Genomic DNA, 17,329 nt, shown 5'->3' on the forward strand with positions numbered 1-17,329 from the left:
AAAGGCTCTGGCCAACATACCTGACTAATATCCTGAACAGCTTACCCAAACAAGTAGTAGAAACTTTAGAAAAACATTTTGATAAAATAAAGAGTACACTTAAGAAAGCACTGATTAAAATGAATTAATTTTGTTACAAATAGTATTACAATAACATGTAAGCACTAACTGCCAACAGGACTAATTATATAATTAGTTAAGGCTAAACTTAGTTAAGATAATCTCCAAATATAGAGATTGTAACTGAGTTCAGACTGTACCTCAACAAAAACAAACACTGAAACAAACAGTTTTTTTTTAAAACTATTACTTATAGACTGACAAATACTTTCGAACACGAACTGTAGAGATATATGTATAGCTACCATGTTAAATAGCTACCAACTTTCACAATAAAGTCAAGATAATATAAATCGTAAGTACATCGCTACTTAGATACTTATTTTACACTTGAATTCACAATACAAGCCCACTTATTCCAAATATTCAAAGTAACTTAGTTACCGAAGCTAAAACACAAACATTCGTTATTTCTTTGCTTTCTTTGAAATTACTTGCCAATAAATAGGTAAAGTATCAACAAAATTAAAATAAGTATTGAAGAAAATAAACAGTTTACTCGTCGTTTAAAATTTCCAGTTTCGCTTTGTATCGCATTTCATCATTTTGCGAGAATATTTATAAAAATGTCAAGCGAAAATGGAAGTTGCTAAACAAAACGTCTGTGTAAGATAAAGACTTGGAGCCAAATGTAGATTTAAAAACTAGTTTGCAAAGCTCGGAAACCGGTTAAATTTCCAAATGGTCATCATGTATTTGGCGCAAAACCTTCTAATTTCGGTTTCACTCGAAAAACCGTTATTTATAAACCAGTTTTTATGAGAACAATTCTTGTCTAATTAACCGGTTTAGAGCAATAAAAAGCGATTTCTTCCTATGTTGGTGTCATGTTTACGTGGCACACCACCAGGCCGGCCGGACGTTTCGCCGCTCGTCGAATAAACCGGTTTTTTAAAGTTACAATAAAGTTCTTAAAACGTTCACGTTCTTATAAAAGTTCGGAAGAATATCGAAATAAACCAGTATTTACCGGTATTTTATAAACCGGTTCTGAGCCTTGCTTGTTTGAACTTATTTTGATACGACATTACACATGATAATTGGCGCTTGCGGAATGAAGTGAAAGTTGTTCATGAGACTATGACCAAGACAATCGTAAAGGTCGTATCTTCTTCTTCCAGTGCCTTCTCCTAAAGCAGGTCGGCAATCATGAGGGCTATACGGATTTTACACACAGCTGCACGGAATAATGAGAGTGTGCTATATCTAAACCATGTTTGAAGATTTTGAGCCATGAGTTACGTCTTCGTTCATGATCTTTTCCCTTGGATCTTTCCTTAAATAAATAGTTGAAGGCGTTCATGCTTCTCGTTTCGCATGATATGACCAAGATTTTTAACTGTCTTTAAAACCTCGACCTCTTTATGTATTAACTGCAGCACTCTTTTTTATTATTCTCTCTGTCCACGATATTTCCAAGATTCTTCTGTTAACGTTTCGCAAGCCTCCAAGCATGTTCACATATTCTTGATCAGTGCTGTCCACGATTCTACTCAGTACAGAACTGAGAAATCATAGCACCGTCCTAACCACGATGGACCCGGGTATGTCCTTAAACTACGTTCAAAAGAGAGGCATGGGCACAGTGAATGTCTTCGCGCGTTGTATGGTAGGGTACAGCACAGCGGATGTCATTCCAGATCTAGAGCAGAGCCCAACTGGGGAAGTACCTCCACCTTACACAGCAGCCAAATAACACTAGACCCTACTCATAGTGTTGTGTTCCTGCCGGTAAGGCTGCCAGAGCTCAACGAGGGTGCGGAGTGTTAGGGTCAGTAACTCCTCTGTGGAGTTGCAGGCGTCCATAGACTACGGACACTGCTTATCATTAGACCGGCCGTATGCTTGTTCGCCACTAACGTAGTATATAAAAAAACGCACCCTAGAAGAATTCTTTAATAAACGGTTACAGGTATGTCCGAGTTTCATGAAAGCGTTACGCGCCTGTTCAATTCGACACTTAATTTCGACGCTGAGATCACTCTGTACCCCTAGTGTAAATAAATTCGATTTCGAAACGTGACGTACGCGTTTGCGTTTAGTCTCATTTTGTATTGGATTTAGAAAGAGCGCGCCAAGCGGGACGTTTTGGAAACTCAAAATCCTATACAAAATGAGACTTAACGCAAACGCGTTCGTCACGTTATGATGTCGATTAAATTTACACTAGGGGTACTGATCGTTTACAATGCATCCTAAGAAGTAAGTAAAGGTCGTATCACTCGTGTCAAAACAAGTTGTTAAATTGAACTGGACCACGTTGTCTTTTTACAATAAGTATTTCTTATCACATCAGTGCCCTAGAATTATTTTTCTGCAAGACGTACAATTTCCTTACACGCATTACGATACTGGCTCAACTCCGAAAAACATATGGAATAAATGTACTTTTTTTATGAACTCAATGTCATCTAATCAATACGCGTATGTAAACATAAAAAATGTGTCATGAAAATTTTATTTGCGAGCAAACGACGCATATATTTTACTGCTATATATCACTTATTTGGTTCTAGCAAAAATTTACGAGGCACAATTTCGTCGAAAAGAAATTGGGTGATATACTTCAAATATATTGTTTTGTTGGGGTTTATTGTCCGTATTGTAGCCTGTCATGGTAATGCTTAAAGATGGTACAGACTCTTAAGAGTTGTCGCTAAATGTAATGGATTTTTAGAGTCTACGCTTTAAATTAGAATAACAAAGTTGTGAACAAAATGTGTTCTCAGGCTGATTAATATATACGCTACTATCGTAAAAAAGGTTTATTTACGAGACTTACATGAGAGTTACGTTTTTCAATTGTATGAATGACATGAAAACAAGAAATATTACTTTGCTAATCCGCGAGAAAATAACGTGTTAGTCAATCAGTGCTAACCCGTTATACTTACTTGCGTATTTTTACAGGCAATTAATGTTCCCACCCTCCCACCGCAAGAATAAATACGCAAATAAATATAACAACCCACCACCAAAAAATTAATTAATTGCATTAATTGCATGTAAAAATACGCAAGTAAGTATAACGGGTTAGCACTGATTGACTAACACGTTATTTTCTCGCGGATTAGCAAAGTAATATTTCTTGTTTTAATTAGCATGGATTTCCGCAAAGTAACGCCTGATTCTATTAATTGTATGAATGACATGTTTAACAGATACGAATTTATTATTCAAAAAAACAACGGGTTACACTCCGGGAGTGACGGTAGAAGTGAAAACTTGAATATTAACGTTGTGCGTTTTGCCACCTTCAAATAACAGTCACGCCTAAACAAAGATATTCGGATCATACACATTTTAAAGTATGCCTAACACGTTCGCATCTTTCCTGTAGACATGGCAAAGTTAAGGAAATACATTTCTTCAGTATTTTACTCAAATAAGAAAAATGGGATTCACGTTTACCAGAATCGTTAAAATTTATAATTTTGTCCACAGAAGTGACCTTTTTATAAAATATGTTTCATTGAACCTCATAAATCCGGCACTTCAATAACCTCTTGCCTCACAGTAATAATTAATAGTCTGTTCGACTGACGAAGTAGAAGCACCGTACCGTGAACGCACACTCAACTCAACTCCGAATTGGAACTTTGCCCTAATTTATTCCGAGCGATCGAAATTCTACACCTTATCTGGTATAGGATTATTCCGCTTTCTATCTTATCTTTATACCGGGTGTGGCCTGTAACACGAGCAATAAATTTAACTGTAGGCTGTACTCCTTAAACTTACCAACATTTGTTCAGCGATTTCTGAAAATTATAAATTCTTCAGACTTCCTATTTTTCATACAAAATAAATATTACCTTCAATGTACGCTGTTATCAATGTAATTGTCACGCTTTAAACATAACAAAATTCGCAATACATTGCGTCTTAGAATACACTTAAAAGTGTTCTAAAAATCAAAATCAAAATTCTTTTTAAAAGTTGCTAAACAATTATTGTTGGTCAGTTTGAGAAGTACAGCCTACAGTTAAATTTTTTGCTCCTGTTTTTTGCTTTGATAAGGCCTGACAATATATATTATTATTACATGAGATTAAAGAATTACCTTGCAAAAAGCCAGATAATTTAATGTTTCCCTATTTTTAATTTTTAATAATAATCACAATTTGTTTTTGTATGACAATTAACTTAGGACCAGCAAGCGTTTGCTTTTAATTGCAATACCTAATGTTAAAAACTGTCTTGATAGTTGCATACTGGTAATGCTTATATACCTACCAGTGTCTCAATTTGCCTACTTATTTCATCGCAATTCATATTGAATATAGGTAGCTCATTCTCGTAGTCGCAATAAATTAGCTATAATAAACACCATTTTTTTGCAATTTTACCAGTACCTACTTAGATTGCTTTACTTAATTTCAAGGGATCATATAGTATTTTTTATTGTTATTTTGTCCCGTAATCCACGACAGAATAGTAGCATTTGTTATAAGAACTATTATACCATATTCTACCAACATGCTTGGTAGATGACCTTTTATGTAAAAGATTTATACCTACCATATAAATAAATTTTAGTTAATTTACATAGAATTTACAGAGTCATCCAGGGGAACGTAATCGCAATGTGGGACGATAAAAAAACATTCATTCGCACTCATGTAGCAGTCTAAAAGCTATTTTAACTGTTTTTTTACATCGGCATTTTAAAAACGCGTTTTTCACATCCCGAGTCGAACCAGGACCAACCCGAGGGAGAATTTAGAAAGTTGCTAAAACAAAGATAAATCCAAATTGACTTGGAAGATTAATGTTGGAACTTTATGATGGACTCGGCTATGCCGCAGCGTGTCAATTTTCACCAATACTTGGCCGATTTTTTACGCGAAACTCGAGAAGGCCATTCATTTCGATGACGAAAGGCTTCCATTATAGGAGCATCAGGTTTTCATTTGTTTTGATGGTACTGAGTTTTCAATGAGGGGAAGAAGTTTATAATACGGATTATGGATCTGGGGCCTATTGCATAAAAAATACAAGCTATTACTATTAGTGATTTTGTATGTAAAACCACTAATAGTTAATATTAGCTTGTATTTTTTTATGCAATCCGGCCGTGAATGAAATATTGCATGCGGATATAATGTTAATCGATAGATGCTTGTTATTTTACAATACACTACAATACAAATATTCTTTATTGCTCACCAATATGAAAATAACATAATGACATAAAAATTAAACACACAACTGGTAGACAACGGGCGGTCTTATCGCTAAAGAGCAATCTCTTCCAGACAACCTTAGGGTACAATGGCGAACGGTCTGGCCTAACTAGTAGGTAATGAGTAATCACCCTGCCGATGAAACCGATGGTCCCGGGTTCGCATCCCGGTAAGAGGATTTATTTGTGATGAACACAGATATTTGTTCCTGAGTCATAGGTGTTTTCTATCTATATTAGTATGTATTTAATTATATACGTAAGTATATCGTCGCCTAGGGCCCATAGTATAAGGTTTGCTTAGTTTAGGGCTAGGTTCAATCAGTGTAAGACTATCCCCAAATATTTATTTATTTATAATCATCATTTAAGAGCATGGCTGTTGTCGGTGAAGTAGACGCCAGTTTTCGAGGTCCTCGCCCAAGTTCTTTAGGTCCCTGTAAGACACGACATTTGCTTTTCCTTTTAGTTGCTGCGTGTAACTTGCTCGTGGTTTTCCTCTTCCTCTTCTACCTTCGATCTTGCCTTCCAAAATAGTTTTAAAGACAGTGTCGTGCCTTATCAAGTGACCTATCATTTTTAATATAGGTTTAAGATCCAGTTTTTCAAACATTTTCAAAATGGCGAAGCCTGCAGCTTAGAGAGTTTAACAAGGTTCACTGTTTACAGAGGTTAACTGGAAGAGATCCTATACATGGATAAGTTCGTCTTTGTTGTATTTAATTTTCTCTGTAACTGTGTTTTTCGTGTTTTTATTTCTATGTACAATAAAGTATATACATACATACATACAGAGTCACTAGTTAGCAGAGATTATTGACCGAACAAGCGTAGGCACGATCGAAGCATCTCCTTTTCAGCTTGGCCAAGCAAAAATGGTGCTACTTTTCCGCACTAGTGCGTAAATTAGCACATTATGTAACTATGTCGAAAATTTAAAGGTTCATATGTACCGTAAAATGTTGTACGATACATGTGCGAATAGGTATTTCTCAACTCGTGTCGATTTAAAACACTCCCTGCGATCGTGTTTTAGTTATCGCCACTTGTTACGAATTTCCTATTTTTTGCACTTGTATCGTAAATAACTATTGTATGCCTGCCCGGCTGTCTGGCTCTTTTCCACTAAAGTCACATGTCTCAATTTTACGCTACACACTTATGGCGGGATACATTTCTACTTGAGCCTCAAATAAGAAAAACGGAATATATATCATTACCTAGCTTTGTGTACCAGAGTCGTTAGGTTTTATTTCACTGTCCACAGAATTTACCTTTTTCTAAAATGTGTTTGACCAAACTATGCTTTACCCCCTAAATATGACTAATACCTACATAATTAATATGTATTTAATTTCAATATAATTGCAATAAAATTAGAAACCTAAGATAGTATATTTCTTTAATACTGTGCTGGCTAAATCACAATAGGTTTATTATTTTACAACTCAATTATTAGATAAGAAAACTCAAAGGTAATTTTATTGATGAAAGTTAAATTAAAATGTTACATACTTGGCCATATTGCAGCGCTTAACATACACAGTACTTATCTAGTAAGAATATTTAAATATTTTAAATAAACAGCAACAAAGGAACCAACGCAACAAGAAAAGTTATTTTCTAAAGGAAGACAAGGAATATTATACAAAGGTAATGCATTGTTATTTAAATAAACTGAATAATTTAGATGGCCACAACAAAAGTTAGATTCCAATTGTGACGGCAAATAAAGTTTTTGTTGTTGTTGGAACGTCACGTAGACAGCGTTGTAAAAAAAGCGTACCAAATGCTCGGCTTCCTAATACGTACATCTAAACCATTCAAAAAGCAGGACACTCTTATTCTTCTATATCAATCACTGGTGAGATCGTATCTTGAGTATGCTTCAGTAGCGTGGAACCCATACTATCAAATTTACATTGATAAAATAGAGATGGTGCAGAAGAAATTCCTTCGTTTTCTGAATTTTAAAATGAAGAGTCCACGTTGTTCATACGCTGATCTTTTGATCAAGTATAATATGCTTTCTCTGGAGAACCGACGTGCCGTTGCTGACGCAGTGATGCTGCGCAACATCTGTGTAGCCGATGTAGACTGCCCGCAGCTCCTCGCAGCCTTACAGTTCCGCACTCCGCAGAAGTTGACCAGGTCCAAACACTTATTTAGCTTACCGATCACGCGTTCCAACTCAGGCAAACGGGCTCCTATACACAGAATTTGCGACCACCACAACAAGTTACTTTCAAATGTAGATTTATTCTCATGCTCCCGTGCCTCATTCAAGGCTGCTGTGACAAAATTGTACAAAATAAAACAATAAGGAGTAGGATTCGTTGTAAATGCATATAGATTTTGTGGCGGAAATAGTTAAATTAGAGTTTGCATGTTGCTAGGTTTACATTCTGATACCACTTATGTTCTCAGTGAGATATGTTTAAGGAATCATCATAATCTATACTGTACTAGTTACGTATACACTGTCTATATTGTTCTTGACTTGTATGCTTCTGTTTTATCTCCTTGTAATAAAATAAATAAAATAAATAAATAAGTCACTACAGCATCATAGTGACGTTTGGATGACAACTGCAGCCGTATTACTTAGTGATTCTGTGAGCTGTAGACCTCGCGAGCATAGCTTAAAACGGAATAACGGCCCGATTCGAAGAATGATTAAGACACGTTTAAGATCTTGGAAAGATCGAACGACATGTCAAAATTGACGTTTATTTCGATTCCGCTATGATACCAATAAGATCTATCTACGATATTTCTAACGTCAAAGTGTCATTGGTTACCCGAATCGAGTTGCTTCTGTTAATGGGGTTGGCCGGTCGAAGTATTAAACAGATGGCGCCATCATAGCTTGCCCTGTCAATCCCTAGAATTGTGTCAAATTCTTGTTTTTTTTTGGAATTTTGTGACCTGGATTCCAGTACTTTAAGCCAAATCTCATAGAACAAAACTAGAGACAGGGGCAAGCTACGATGGCGCCATCTATGCAAACCTTTGACAGTTACCAACCCCATTACACGACATACAAACGATATCCAAATGGGAACTTATCTAAACCAGAACTTATCGTTATCGTATCTCATTCTTCGAATTGGGCCGTAAATGTATGGCTCCGCCATTTTCGGTCCACAAAATTTCACGAATCGGTTGAGAAAAATGACCTGTAGAGGACACACACCCGGACACACGAAAGTATTTTTGTCTGAGCTGAATTGGAGACCTTTACTTGGTCAATTACTGTTGACCGTGCGTGACGGATGGCCTTGACACCTTGTTAACCTTAAGGGCCACATATATCGACGCGGAATCGGCAAAGGCCGATAGAAAAAAGTTTTATGTCTGCGCAATACGAGCGAAAAGCGAGGCGCGTCTGAAGGCTTCGGCCGATGCGAGCCGAGCCAAATGACGTCTTTTTCGCCCTTAATGCGCAGACATAATGGTTTTTTTTCTATCGGCTTTTGCCGATTCCGCGATATGTAGGGGGACCCTTAAGGTACCATTCTGATTTAGAATCATCGGCGGCCGGTACTAAGTTTGTATGACGAGACCCAGCAATTTCCTATAGTTACTGTATTTTATAGAAAATCGGTACCGAGACTCCCTTACTTATTACTGCAGTAATACAGCGGGACTTTAATGCAGAAGTAATGCTGGTGTAGTCTGAATTCGAAAAGTACCATAAATAAATAAAAAATATCTTTCGTTCCATGGGCATTGGATGGACTGCGGACGGATAACTTATTGACATTAGCACTCCGAGTCAATAAACTTGCTTCTGTGCTAACCCCTAAAGTTAACGCACTTTCACAGCCAATACAGGTTTTAGGTACATTTTAAACGGGTAACTCATGTATTATTAACAGGCCAATTCGAACCGATATTAGAATCATATCAGTTAGCTATTATTCGCTCGGGCGTCTCGATCGCACTAAATGTGCGACATGAACGCGCGAATTTACTGATATTATTCCAAAATCCCGATGTCATTCTAGACCGCGGGCCAGGAGCATATTTCGTGATATAACCGGCTGACGATATTTTATTAACAATAGCATCTGAACTATAATCTGACAAATTATCAAACGGGAGGCAATGGCAATTTTTAGGGTTCCGTACCCAAAGGGTTAAACAGGACCCTATTACTGAGACTTCGCTGTCCGTCCGTCCGTCCGTCTGTCACCAGGCTGTATTTCATGAACCGTGAATTTTCACAGATGATGTATTTCTGTTGCCGCTATAACAACAAATACTAAAATCAGAATAAAAAAAATATTTAAGGGGCCCCATACAACAAACATATTTTTTTTTGCCGGTTTTAAATAATGGTACGGAACCCTTCGTGCGCGAGTCCGACTCGCACTTGCCCGGTTTTTTTTTAAGTGTGTAGGTGGCTGCCATTTTTCAACCCACCAACGACGCTCCACGAGGGTTCATCATACAAAACCGTTAATCACTATACGAGTTTTCACCCGGGAGGCGATTGATCATGGAAATCTGCTTCTGGCTCGCGGTCTATTCAGGTATCGTGCACTTCGCTCGTAACTGTATTACAAACATAGTATATTTCTTTTTTTTAAATGGAAAAATTACTGTCTTGGGTGAGACTTGAACTCGCCGTGAGTTCAAGTCTCACCAAAAAACAGTAATTTTTCCACTTTTAAATTTATTCTAAGCTTAATAGCAACGTTTGCCGCCTGTTGTTTACCTCTTCTTTATGTGTTGTATTATTTGTACTGTTTCTGTATTGAGGTGTGCAATAAAGTATATTTGTATTGTATTGTATTGTTTGCAGACGTTTCTGCTTCTTATAAATAATATAGTATATTTCGTCCGTGCATGAATTAGCGCGGGCGAGATGCACGATAACTAAATATGATGATTCAAATATCATTCTAATGTCAGTGTAAGTTCGAATTGGTCTACACTCTTGACATTTATCGAATTTTCGGTCCAATTTTCGAGCATCTTTTTCCACGTTTCGTGAGTCACCCGTTTAAAATAATTTTAAAATGTTCGAGTTTTAATGGGAGTTTTATACTTAGGTAGTAGTTTTAGGTATTAGAAGAGGTAGACGACAAGTTCTAGAGTTTCATTCCAATCGCTCGCGTAAGACTAAGAAGACTCATGCCATTGATCACTTACGTACTAGATCAAGGGTTCCCAATGGTTAACTTTTGTCTGTAACGGTAGCACACGACCGCAGGAGACTTGAGAGTCCTCGAGAAAACACCGTATACCGTCCGTAAATTATACACAGCGAACTTCAGGTGGTACTGGGCGCTATTGTCTCTCAATCACTCTTCCATTCAATTCTTTCGTTTAGTTTCTCTGCGAAGAAATGTCCCCTGTTCTGATATGATAATCGCAGTTATGCACGTGATTATCATAATAATGACATTGTTTATCTTTTTTTATACCGCGATGTTAAAAGCTGGCTTTTATTTTGACAATGCCATCTCCATAGCTCCGCGCTGGATGAAGTTGGACGGTGTCATGGTGAGTGGTTTGTATGTTAGCGTTATCAGACGACCGTGGGAGCTCAAGCAAATATAGTTAATAGAATTATGAACAGCTAACTTATCCGTAAATTTCTTGAAGTAAAAGATAACAAATACATCCTATTCCTATGAAATCGCTGTTTAGCGAAAAAATCGCTTTTTTTTTTTAGGTTAATTATATTTTTTTGAGGTATGCACTGTACTGTGCAATAAAACTAAATAATTATTTATTTACTTATAAAATAAATATTTGGGGACAATCTTACACAGATCGACCTAGCCCCAAACTAAGCAAAGCTTGTACTATGGGTACTAGGCGACGATATACATACGTATATAGATAAATACATACTTATATAAATAGAAAACACTTATGACTCAGGAACAAACATCTGTGTTCGTCACACAAATAAATGCCCTTGCCCGGATTCGAACTCGGGGACCGTCGGCTTTATAGGCAGGGTCACTACCTACTAGGCCTGACCAGTCGTCAACTTAACCCACCTATATAGCTATTTTCTCGTCAAGGGATAGCCCTACTAGGAAATATTTAAAAATTTCACGGTTAGTGGTTTGTAACGTTATCACACGACCGCGGAGCCTCGAGGGTGCTCGAGCAAACGCCGTGTGCTGAATTATGAACAGCGAACTTCAAGCGACGCTGCAAGCCGCAAAATGGTGCATAAAGGTTCGACTTACAACGTGATATCGTATATATGTGCCACCCCGCTGGGCCTATGTTGGACGAAGCTGGAGACTTGTACAGTAAGTAGTCTATAGCATCATCACACGACCGCGGAGCCTCGAGGGTACTCGAGCAAACGCCGTGTGCTGAATTATGAACAGAGAACTTCAGGCGACGCTGCAAGCCACAAAATGGTGCATAAAGGTTCGACTGGTTTTCTTAACAACGTGATATCGTATATCTGTGCCACCAAGCTGGATCTATGTTGGACGAAGCTGGAGACTTGTACAGTAAGTAGTCTATAGCATCATCACACGACCGCGGAGCCTCGAGGGTACTCGAGTAAACGCCGTGCGCTGAATTATGAACAGCGAACTTCAGGCGACGCTGCAAGCCACAAAATGGTGCATAAAGGTTCGACTGATTTTCTTAACAACGTGATATCGTATATCTGTGCCACCAAGCTGGATCTATGTTGGGCAAGGCTGGAGAGTTGTAAAGTAAGTAGTCTATAGCATTATCACACGACCGAGGAGCCTCGAGGGTACTCGAGTAAACGCCGTGCGCTGAATTATGAATAGCGAACTTCAGGCGATCCTGCAAGCCGCAAAATGGTGCATAATGAGATATTCGAGTATGTTTTTTGATAATCATTAAAAAGCAGATGAATTCTTGTTCCAGTATGAATATTTGTTTTTATTTTAAGGCCTTCAAATATTTCATTAATTCTCTTGACGAACGAGCGCGAAGCGTCACCGTTTCAGCTTGGGCAAAAAAGCTTTCATTTAGCTGTTCTCCTCTGTTCATCGTATTGGTCAACTTTTTTGTGAAAATTTGTAAGTAGTTTCTATACTTATGAGGATTTTTTGTTGATTCAGTTTCTTGATCGAGCGGCAGCGAAGATTTTTGTTTCAGCTTTCGCAAAAATGCTTTCGTATGTTCGGATATTCTTCTGCAGGCCGCTTTCATAACCGATTCTCGTGGAATTTTGTAAGCAGGTTTGATAATTTTGTCAACCATTTTAAAAATGCACCCCTTCAAAGTTTTATGGCGCCAAACACTACTGCACTTGGTTAATGTTCCATTATCCATCCATTTACCTATCGCACATTTAAAAAAACATTCTATAGCTTATGAATTAGAGCATAAATTTCAAGCATAAATGTCACAGAGAATTTTCCACAAGTACTCGAGAATTAATAACAAAGATAAAAATTGTCTTCAAAAAGAACTCTTTGATTTTTTTTTTCAATAACGATGTCGTTGAGCTGACGAGACGACAGGTCCAGAGGTACACGAGTCCAAACAAGACCGCCTGTAATGAGCGTCTACTTAGTTCTAAGGAATAATTGCCCGCCGACCGAATTATCGTTTGGAACTAAAGCAACTTAGTTCAATGCACATTACAGAAGGTCTTGTTTGGACTCGTGTAACTTGTGAAATGTTTTAACTAAGGCTATCATTTTGATGTCAACTTTAAGTTGATATCTTGTACTATCATTAAACAATAAAAAAAGTCCAGATCAACGACCTCCTTTTGAAAAACAAAGAATAAATGGAATAAAAATAATTAGACAGACAATTTTTATCTTTGTTATTAATTCTCGAGTACTTGTAGAAAATTCTCTGTAGAATTTATGCTTGAAATGTATGCCCTAATGCATAAGCTATCGAACGGTTATTTTTTTAATGTGCGAAAGGTAAATGGACGGATAATGGAACATTAACCAAGTGCAGTCGTGTTTGGCGCCATAAACTTTGAAGGCGTCCATTTTTAAAGTGGTTGAGAAAAAACATAGGTCTGAGGGGTGATTTGTCGATAAAATTGATTGTACTATACGTGGTTAACGGCTGCACTATACGTGTACAAACACATTGTATACTGTTGCGCATAATCACGTAACTGTCTGTGTTACGAAAAACACACACACACACAAATACACTAGCACATTTTCTAGATTCCAATGATGTCCATATCAAGATAATCAAGCTTCTGGAATTGACTGAAGACACGCATTGAAGACAGTTAGCAGTCTACAATGTGGATTCAAATTGGTAAGATTTCATCTAATATGATATTTTATACAAAAATTTTATTTTTTCTTCTCGTCGATTGTAATGCTTGAATTAAGATTTCGTATACCAAACTGTAATTGGGTACTTTTCATTTAGAGTATCCCAACTCAACTATAATATTCATTTCGAAACAATTTAGTCAACTATAATAAAGTTGACCAATCACAACTCGCCGCAACAGAACGATAGAACAAATTATTTATTTATTTTAGGTTGTATAGTAGAAACAATTGCTTCATAAGTCATAAACGCACATGTGCCACGCTTGATATATCAACATCCATAGACTACGAAAACCGCTTAGCGTTGCTTGTTTAGTCTCCATAGGCTACGGTGGCCAAAATCGAGAAAAAAATTGGTTAAAAATTGAATTTAGCAAGGAGCAAGTACCAGGGCCTCATGAGTTACGAGGTGTTGTTGACCAACCCGCCGGGCCCCGGCGGCGACAACAGTGCGTACGAGTACGAAGATATCGCGATTGCTCGCGACTCTTAAATAGTACTTTCGGTTTGTTTACCTAATGTATATGATTCTATTAGTTTAATAGTACATTACGATACAAGTGCGAAAAATAGGAAATTCGAAACAAGTGGCGATAAATTAAAACACGACCGAAGGGAGTGTTTTAAATCGACACGAGTTGCGAATTACCTATTCGCACATGTATCGTACAACGTTTTACAGTACATATGGCCCTTTAAATGTTCGACACAGTAAAATAATATGCTACTTCTCGCACTAGTGCTATAAAGTAGCCCCATATGTACTGTAAAGTATTATTTTGTCTCTCGTGGAAAAAGTATTGTATACAATAGTGATATAATCAAGCTTTTCAATCTCGTACCCAATAAGGCCACTTAGCAAGCTTCGTAGCCTTTACACGGTACTCGACTGAAAAGCTCTCAATTATATCACTATTGTATAAAATACTATTGTGCAACGTAATAGGGCTTCTTAAAAAATTCGCTCCTGTCATTCCTGGCCGCGTAGCCAACGTGCAAATCGCTTACGCCCCGTAGCGATCGAAACGCAACTGTTACTGCCGCACTAATATGATAGAGTGATAGAGAGACACAAAGCGATTCGTTGTCGAAGCGATAGCAATTGTCACCTTGGCTAGGCCGGCTGGTGCAGATGTTGTCCATCGCTGTTCAACGCGGAAAAGCAGCAAGCGTGATAGGCACTTTTGCGTCAATGTGTGTGTACACATAATTGTATCAAGTATGGAAGAAATATTCATGCTACAATTTGCAGGTTATTACAATCATTTCGTCATATTCTATTTATATAAAAGAATAAATTAAGATTATGAAACGCACACCATGAGGCCGAATAATTTGGTGATAGGTTTCTTTCATTGCATTTGCAATACCTACTCACCATTGTATAAAATTCAAAATCAACAATAATCTTTCTTTCACCGGTCTCACTCATTATCGGTTTTTTTTCTTAAAAATGATGTTATATTGTTTTGTATTGTATTGTATTGCATTGTATTGTAGTGTATTTTACTAATAAATTAAAATGATTTTACAGTACTCATTGCATCTTTTATCTACCCAATCGCTCAACAAATCTCAGACCCACACGCAATAATGAAAACTTACAATCTAATATACCCCTACGAGTGGCGAAACGGGGATTTCGAAGACTTAGAGAAGATGATGGATTGCTACTGTCCCAGAGTCTATTGGCCGTGTTGCAGTGAAGAGGGCGTTACCTATCCGAATCATTGCGTCCTGATCTGTGCTAAAAAATCCTTGAGGAGACTGGGCCCCTGTATTAAGTATAGGAGAGACATGGAACGGAATTTGAGTATTATAATGCCGAGAAATTGGAAAAATACGCCGCGAAAGGATGTGGAGAAGGTGATTCCTGGCGATTATGTTGTTGAAAATATAACGCATTGGTAGCATGACTATTTGTATAATTTATTTTATTTTATTTTATTTTAATTTTTTTTATTTTTTTTTTTTTATTTTTTTATTTTTTTATTAAATTTAGTATATGGAAAACCAACAGCGCTAAATATATCTAGACTATACATATACATGACTATTTGTGTAATTTATTTTATTTTATTTTAATTTAGTATATGGAAAACCAACAGCGCTAAATATATCTAGAACTTAGAATAGAATTACAGAGCCAATTACAGGTTCTCACTTATATAAATGTAATAAATTATAAAAAAGTTTTTGCCCAACTTAATATACACATACAAGTTCCTACAGCATAAGAACAGATCTATATACTCGTACATAATCCATTTTTACAAAAATAAATTTAAAAAGAAAAAAGTAGTTGAATCCTGTAAGTACATATGTATTTTTATGTAATTTATTTTTGAAAACACGATAGAATGGTGTCATTTTGACGTGTTTTTTGTTTTACCTGTACTTTGCACTAAATTCATCATTTTGCGCAAAAAACCTCACGTAAACAAGCTATTACGGTTCATATAACAACATCGTTTTAAATACTAATTTATATGCACTTCGTTGTACAATAGTACTTTACTTGACTGCTTCATAATGAAAGGCAAAGAGTGTGGGATTATAAAAGAAGCTGTAAGCGAGTGTCCTAAAAACACCACACGAGTGTTATAATGCCTAATTGTGTACATTGCTTTATGTACACATAAATATTAAAAGCTCTCTATGATTTTGTTCAGGAACCGCATGATCCGACGACTAATGCGGGATTTAATCACACACTCAATAAAAGGTCATCTCAACTGATACTAGAAATGAGGTCAAATCAAATTCCTGTTTTTTCGGAGATGCTCGAAATATGAATATCATTATAAAATTTATATTGACGTTAATATTACGCAATAATAATTTATTCACAAAATAGTTTATCTTGATGCAGGTCGTAATTTGCGTTTTTAGAACGCATAACAGGGTTGTAGTGTAGGGTGAACACTAGCATCTCCCGAGCGTCGGCGTCTAGTCAACTGTATGGTTGCTGCTCGACGCAACGTTGGCGCAACTGCGCAGAGACGTCATTTCCCGTAGCGCTGACTAGACGCCGACGCTCAAAAGACGCTAGTGTGGGGTGGCATAAAGATTAATTTTACTAATGAATACGCATTAGAGTCATCTTAAGGCGCTACGCGCTGTTTTGGCGATTTGTTTTAGTTATTTCTTCTAAATGGGTCAACAAACAATTAGAAAAAAATATATGAATGTTCATTTTATACACTACAATCTTAACATTTGACTTTGTTTGTAAAGTTTATAGTTTCACTTTAAAAAAAAAATAGTACGATTTTGTAGTTATTCCGTAAATAAATACTTGTGGTTCATATATTACGAATCAAGGCATTTATTTTATTTATCAAACAACTACTCGAATAATAACATTAGTCTAATAGGTACCAATTCTAAAAACGTAATACTTAGTTTATAAATTAACTATGGCGTTATTTAGAAATACAAGCTTCAATTCAATATCTAATATTAATTTTTGTCTTAATCTGTCAGTTTGACGTACTAATTTGTAAGAAAGATAAGGATGAATTAACTAACTGAGGCTTGTAGAGTTGTATGTATAAGGGGGAATATTTTTATTATAATTTACGATCTTCACCAAATGTATGATCTACTTACTCATATCAAACAACACGTCTGCAAAAGATGATACACAAATACGAGTATAGCACCAACCGCGCGCTTCTGCGCTGCATCTTATTCTTTGAACGTCGTGTTGGTGCCGATAGACAAATTTACGTACAATCGTCAT

The 17,329-nt window shown here is 36.7% G+C and overlaps 1 long non-coding RNA gene across 1 annotated transcript; it reads left to right on the forward strand.

Moving 5' to 3' along the window:
• Positions 1 to 13,777: 13,777 nt before the first annotated feature.
• LOC133516504 (uncharacterized) lies at positions 13,778 to 15,164 on the forward strand. Its single transcript, XR_009799240.1, has 2 exons — positions 13,778 to 14,128; positions 14,357 to 15,164. It is a non-coding gene; the product is annotated as an uncharacterized LOC133516504 (long non-coding RNA).
• The last annotated feature ends 2,165 nt before the right edge of the window (positions 15,165 to 17,329 follow it).

This window comes from Cydia pomonella, chromosome 3, assembly GCF_033807575.1.
Source record: "Cydia pomonella isolate Wapato2018A chromosome 3, ilCydPomo1, whole genome shotgun sequence".
Taxonomy (NCBI): domain Eukaryota; kingdom Metazoa; phylum Arthropoda; class Insecta; order Lepidoptera; family Tortricidae; genus Cydia; species Cydia pomonella.